The sequence below is a fragment of the Bos indicus x Bos taurus genome, chromosome 14, assembly GCF_003369695.1.
Source record: "Bos indicus x Bos taurus breed Angus x Brahman F1 hybrid chromosome 14, Bos_hybrid_MaternalHap_v2.0, whole genome shotgun sequence".
Lineage (NCBI taxonomy): Eukaryota > Metazoa > Chordata > Mammalia > Artiodactyla > Bovidae > Bos > Bos indicus x Bos taurus.
In genome coordinates, this window is record NC_040089.1 from 6,907,475 (window position 1) to 6,914,440 (window position 6,966).

General features: G+C 47.5%; 1 long non-coding RNA gene across 2 annotated transcripts; it reads right to left on the reverse strand.

The window, feature by feature from the left end:
* Positions 1–284: 284 nt before the first annotated feature.
* On the reverse strand, positions 285–4,031 carry LOC113903933. 2 transcript variants are annotated; one of them, XR_003514350.1, is made up of 3 exons: positions 3,025–4,031; positions 1,021–1,388; positions 285–573 (listed from the first exon to the last, which is right to left on the reverse strand). It is a non-coding gene; the product is annotated as an uncharacterized LOC113903933 (long non-coding RNA). The 2 variants fall into 2 exon arrangements; XR_003514349.1 differs by having other exon boundaries at positions 2,570–4,031.
* Between the last annotated feature and the right edge of the window lie 2,935 nt (positions 4,032–6,966).

Here is a 6,966-nt window from a genome sequence, read left to right on the forward strand (position 1 = left end):
AGTCCATGGAATTCTCCAGGCCAGAATACTGAAATGGAGAGCCTTTCCTTTCTCCAGGGGATCTTTCCAACCCAGGGATTGATTGCATAATTGTAAATCAATTATATATTATAAATCAATTATACTGTAAATCATTTTAATTATATAAAAATGTAAATTATATATTATAAATTATAATTATTGCATATTGTAAAAGTGAAAATTATATTGCTAACCAATTATATGTTGTAAATTATATATTATAAATCAATTCTATATTGTAAATCAATAAATTGTAAATCGATTGTATAACTGTAAATCAATTACACTTCAATTAAAAATTTTTTTAAAAAAGGAGTCTGGAGAAAAGTACAAGTTCACCAAACAGGGATCTGGGATTTAAGAGCCAGAAAAGGTGCCACTTACAGCTCTGGGAGTTGTCTGGCTTCCCAAGATGAGCAAGAGACAGAAGCAAAGAGCGTTAGGAACGTGAATGCGGGTTCCAGAGAGCGTGGGTTTGAATCTGGCTCCTCTTCTTACTAAGAGATGACCTTGGGCAAGTCACCTCATTGTCTTGTGCCTCAGTTTTCTTATCTGTAAAATGGAGATGAAAGAAGTATGAAAGTGTCAGTCACTCAGTGTCTGATTCTTTGCAACCCCATAGACTAGCCAGCCAGGCTCCTCTGTCTATGGAATTCTCCAGGCAAGAATACTGGAGTGGGTAGCTGTTCCCTCCTCCAGGGGATCTTCCCAACCCACAGGATCAAACCCCAGTCTCCTGCATTGCAGGCAGATTCTTTACCATCTGAGCCACCAGGGAAGCCCCCAAATGGGGTTGTTAATCATAATATCTACATCACCAGGTTCTGATGAACTTAAAGTACCTAATGCTTTTAAAGCATCAGTGTCCAGCATGTTGATCAGTGGTGTCTCTCTGGTCTCCGATGAAAACTAAGGGCTCCTTGATCAAGGGGTCTGCCTATGCACATAGAGGCACTGGGTTCTGTTTGCACGAGCTTCTGTTTCTCTTAGCGTCCTTACCTTTAACAAAGCCGTTTGCAAGTCCCCTTATTTTCCAAAAGGAGCCGCTTCACAAGAGTGGGCTGGACCCATATGCAGGAGACGCAGCTCTGCAAAAAATTAAAATAGACGCCTTTCCCTTTAGGTTATTTCTGCTTCCCCACCCGCCTTGTGAGTGGCATCGCTCCATCCTGAGGCTCCCTGGAAAAGCTCTCTCTCCGCAGGAATGTAATGGATGTCCCGTGCAACTGCCAATACTGCAGCCGATTTCGCGGGGAAATTGCCTCTATCCATCACAGCAGCCCGGAGCCAGATGCGCATTTGCTGGGAAGACCCCAGGCCAGCCTCTCCCGAGGGTCTTCTCAGAGGTAGCGAAAAGAAAGCCGCTGCTGCAACAAAATAAAATGAGAGAAACAAGGAAGGAAATGAAAGCCACTGGAATCAGTAGCTGTTCCCCCTCCAGGTAGACTCCCTGCTCACCATCACCGAACCCGGGACCAGAGAGAGACTTGGCATCCCCAAAAATGAATTTCCCAACCCCCTCCTCTGGAGGGCGTGCTGGAAGTGGAGACCCGGGTCAGTTTGGAAGGCTGTGCAACAGTGGCTGAGTGGGTGGCTGTCCCCAAGGGCAGCCTCCTTCCTGCAGGGAAACCCACAGGTCGGTCCCTCTCATCCATCAGCTCCATGCCTGCCAAGTGGGCAAGGCACACGTCCCCTACTCCTCCAGGATCCATGCAGGCATTTCCCCTGGGGTGACCGAGCCCAGTTCTTCTTGAACCGAGCAGATGGCTGGCAGAGAGGCAGCACCTAAGCTGACCTCCATGGGGCTGTCTGACCTGCAGGAGCACCGAGGATGCTGCCCTGAGCCTCCCAGCCTTGGGGTCTCCCTGAGCTCACAGCCAGCTGAAGGCTGAGGCTCTGAGACGCCGTGGAGAGCACCCAAGGTCACAGGCAGAAGAAGGGGTGAGGACTGGGTTGGAAGCCAGGTCCTGGGGGCCCCGCCACCTCCCCGCGCTCTGGCCTCCACGTCTGCAACTGGATTTCTGTCCGTGCAGCCAGGAGAACAGCAAGGATGGGGGTAACATGGAGACATCTGACCCAGGCCTCCCACCCCTTCTTGTGAGTTCTCCAGCAAGTCTTTCCTGCTCAGCCACTTGAAGAGAACAAACACTTCTGTTCGTGCCGGCTGGTCACCGGCCAGAGTTTGTCCTCCCTGGAGAAGACGCTCCGGGCTGTCTCTGTGTTCCCACAACCCTACTCAGGGTTCAGACACGGCAAACACACAGTCAGGGCTTCTGGGGCTGAACTGAATTTGCTGGACCTACCATAAGTGGGGAGGGGGCTTCCCTGATGGCTCAGACAGTAAAGAATCTGCCTGCAATGTGAGAGACCCAGGTTCTATCCCTGGGTCGGGAAGATCCCCTGGAGAAGGGAATGGTTACACACTCCAGGATTCTGGCCTGGAGAATCCCATGGACAGAGGAGCCTGGCAGGCTACGGTCCATGGGGTCTCAGAAAGTCGGACACGACTGAATGACTAACACACACACACACACACACACACACACACCATGAGTGGGGAAGGTGATGAGGTTGAAAGCTCTGCTGAGACACATAATAATAAAACCCAGGAGGCTTCCCTGGTGGGCCAGTGGTTAAGTCTCTTCGCATCCAATGTAGGGGCGATGGGTTCAACTCCTGGTTGAGAACTTCAGATGCCACATGCCACGCTGCGCAATGAGGCCAGAAATAAAAAGATAAATAAAAGAATTTTTTTTAAAAAGGTGGCTGCTTACCAATTATACACAATAGAAAGACTTTTTTTAAAAGTAAGTAAAGAAATAAAGCCCAGGTCTCTTCAAGCCCGACAGAAAAATGAAAATATGAATTCAAGGAAGGTGCTGGTCCCAAAGCCCCTGCTCTTGACTCCCTTGGGCTGCAGCTCGGGACACATTTTCTCTCTTTCCTTTGGGAAGGAGACAAGCAATTTGCAGTTTGGCTGGAATCAGGGGCTTCTCCACTTACTTGCTTATCTGGATGGAAAATTCGGAACAAAGCTGCCAGGCACCTGTGAGCCACCTCTGCAACAACTTGAGAACACAAGTGATGGAAGCCTTCCAGATGTGAATACCCACAACTGGGTATTGATGATGAAAGCCCGCCGAGCGCTTCCTGCCATTACCAGCAAAACCCCAGGAAGACGAGGAGAGCTGTTCACGCTTTTCTCCCTCATGCACGACCTCAGCTTCATTCAGGAAGCTCTTTGGGGCTCCTCGTCCAAGCCAGGGTCCAGACTGAGTGCCGTGGGGAATGCAGAGGCTGGGTTACAGCCTGAAGGGCAAGTGCTGGAAGCTACTGCTTGGGGATGGATTCCAGCCCTGGCGGCTCAATGGTAAAGAATCCACCTGCAATGCAGGGGATGCTGGTTTGAGCCCTGGTTGAGGAACTAAGATCCCACACGCCTCAGGGCAGCTAAGTCCATTTGCTGTAGCTACTACAACCAGGGAAATCACACGAAGCAACGAAGATCCCCAGTGCTGCAACTGAGACGCAGTGCAGCCAGATAAAGAAAGACTTTTAAATAACGATAACAGTCGTTGAGAACAACAGAACACACAGTGTGATGAACCGTACGCAGTGTGTAAAACAGTTAGCACAGAATGTTCGGAATTATTCAGGCAGCATTTTACAAATAACAAAATATGTGGGATGCACTCCACCCCCTTCTCTGGATGGAACATAAAAGCTCCAGCTGAACATGAAGACGGGAACTTCATGCTGTCCTGCTTCTGCCCGCGTCCTTTACTGAGAAGGCATGACCCGAAGGATTGCTCTCTGAAACATGGAGCTGTCTGGGACAGCACTGCAGCGAGACATGTATGTTAGGGACACTCAGATAGTAAATGATCTGTAAATTCAGATCCTTTGAGGTTATTTGGTCCAGCATGAGCCACAATTATCTCATCATGTTGCTGTTTAGTTGCTAAGTCATGTCTGACTCTTTGCAACCCCAAGGACTATAGCCTGCCAGGCTCCTCTATCCGTGGAATTTCCCAGGCAAGAATACTGGAGTGGGTTGCCATTTCCTTCTCCAGGGGATCTTCCCAACCCAGGGATGGAACCTGCAGCTCCCGCCTGGTTTCCTGCACTGCAGGCCGCTTCTTTTACTGCTGGGCCACCAGAGCAGCCCATTAAATGGGCATAAGCATACCTAAGTCACAGAGCTGTAGAGAGAATTCTAGGAAATATACTGAAAGCACTCAACACGTAGACCTTCTCAATAAGTGAAAATTAATCTTCCTCTCTGTTAGTGGAGAAGCCTTCCAGGGGCCGACTCTGCTTACCTTTGTGGAGTCAGAAATCTGATTTTTGTCAGTCCGTGGAGAGTTTAAACCACATACGCTGAGATGGAAGCATAAATCAAAATGCCAGTTTATTCATATACGTCGAGAAATCACTGCCATGGTGTATTAGTTTCCTCTTGCTGCTGTAACACATTGAGTGGCTTAAAACAACAGAAATTTATTATCCTACAGTTCAGTAGGCCAGAAGTCTGGCCCCCAACTCACTGGGCTAAAATCAAGCTGTCGGCGGGCTACGTTCCCACGGAGACTCCAGGAGAGACTCTGCTTCCCTGCCTTTTCCAGCTCCTAGAGGCGGCTGCACTCGTTGCCGTGCCGCCCTCTGCCTCCATCTGCAAAGCCGGCAGCACTGGCTGAATCCCCCTCACATCTCGTCACTCTGACCTCAGGCTGCTGCCACCTGCCTCTTTAAGGTCTTTAAGGACCCCTGTGATCTCATGCCCACCCAGACAACCCAGGATAATCCCCCTCTTCTAAGACCAGTTTAACTCCATCTGCAACCTCAGTTTGCATTTGCCATGTAACATAACTTAGCCACGGGTTCTAAGAATTGGAACATGAATATCTTGGGGGGAGAGCCTTATTCTGCCTACCACACATGAGAACAGGAATATTTGAGTCCAAGAGAAGCAACTAAAATGTCCATCAACAGAGGAATGGATAAAGAGGATGTGGTATGTACATAGAGTAGAATATTACTCAGTCACAAAACGGGATGAAATCGGGTCATTTGTAGAGAGGCGGATGGACCTAGAGAGTATCACATCGAGTGAAGTAAGTCAGAAAGAGAAAAATAAATATCGTATATTAACGCACGTATGTGCATTAACAACAGTCTAGAAAAATAATAATAATCTAGAAAAATGGTACAGATGATGTCATTTGCGAAATAGAAAGAGCCACAGACATAGAGAGCGAATGTATGGACATCAGCTGGGGAGATGTGAGGGTGGACGGAACTGGGAGATTGGGACGGACATACACAGACTACTACATATAGAATAGATAACTAATGAGAACCTACTGTGTAGCTCAGGGGATTCTACTCCATGCCTTGTGGTGACCAAAAGGGGAAAGAAATCCAAAAAAGAGGGGATACATTTGTATGTATAGCTGATTCACTTTGCTGTACAATAGAAACTAACACAACATTATAAAGCAACTATTAATAAACTCGAATAAAAATTAATTTCAAAAAAAAAAGAATACTTGAGTTCATATAACCAATACATTATTTCCCTGTATATAGGTCTATGAAGGAGGTTTGGTGAGCACGGAAGTGGAGCCACAATGGTGTCAGACTTACACAGTCCAGCATGTCCCCCTCCACCATGGACAGGGGTCAATGAATAGACCCAGGTATGACTCCTTCCCTGATGAGAGGTGGGCTGGTCCTGACAATATTTGGCTCCGCGACTGTTTTCCATACCTCCAAGGCTGAGTAAACACCACCACAACCAGTAGCCAAGGCAACCTTCTGATGGACACACTTTTCCCTTAGGGGATGGTACTGAGGTCTGCAAAATCGCTGCAGACAGCAACCGCTGCCATGAAATTAAAAGACACTTGTTTCTTGGAAGAAAAGCTCTGACAAACCTAGACAGTGTATTAAAAAGCAGAGATACTGCTTTGCCAACAAAGATCTGTGTAGTCAAATCTTTGATTTTTTCCAGTACTCATGTATAGATGTGAGAGTTGGACCATAAAGAAGGCTGAGTGCAGAAGAATTGATGCTTTCAAATTGTGGTGTTAAAGAAGACTCTTGAGAGTCCTTTGGACTGCAAGGAGATCAAACCAGTCAATTCTAAAGGAAATCAGTCCTGAATTTTCACTGGAAGTACTGATGTTGAAGCTGAAGTTCCAATACTTTGGCCACCTGATTAGAAGAGCTGACTCACTGGAAAAGACTCTGATGCTGGGAAAGATTGAAGGCAGGAGGAGAAGGGGGTGATAGAGGATGAGATGGTTGGATGGCATCACTGACTCAATGGACATGAGTTTGAGCAAGCTCTGGGAGATAGTGAAGGACAGGGAAGCCAGGTGTACTGCAGTCCATGAGGTCACGAAGAGTCAGACACAACTTCGCAACTGAGCACACACCCACTCAGGTCTTAGGCAGCCTGGGTGTCTTCATGCTTACACAACCACAGTTTGTAATCCACTGTGGGTGGGGTTTACAGTTGAATACTCAAATTGTAAACATATCTCCTAGCATTTAGGGAACGTTTATGTCCTGAAAGTGCTCACGACAACATGAATCTAATCCTCTGGGTGCTCAGAAAGGCCTTCTTTGCGTCAGCAGCACAGTGACCTACTAGAGGGTAAATCAGCCCCCGATGTCAGATGTCGCATCCCAAGGCCTTCAAGAAGGGCTCGGGGCTTCAGAGGGAAACAGGGCCTGTAAGCTGGACAGAGCCAGAAAGAGGATCCAGGACTGGGGCTTGCCTGCTTCCACACTAATTGAATCATTTGACTGTGGAAGGCTTTGTACTGTGACCCATTTTCATCATGCCCAGACTTGATTGTGGGCAATTTTCCCTTAATTTTGAATACTAACCCAAAGGGAAAAGAACAAGTTGTTTGTTCTTATGATCACACAGTAGGT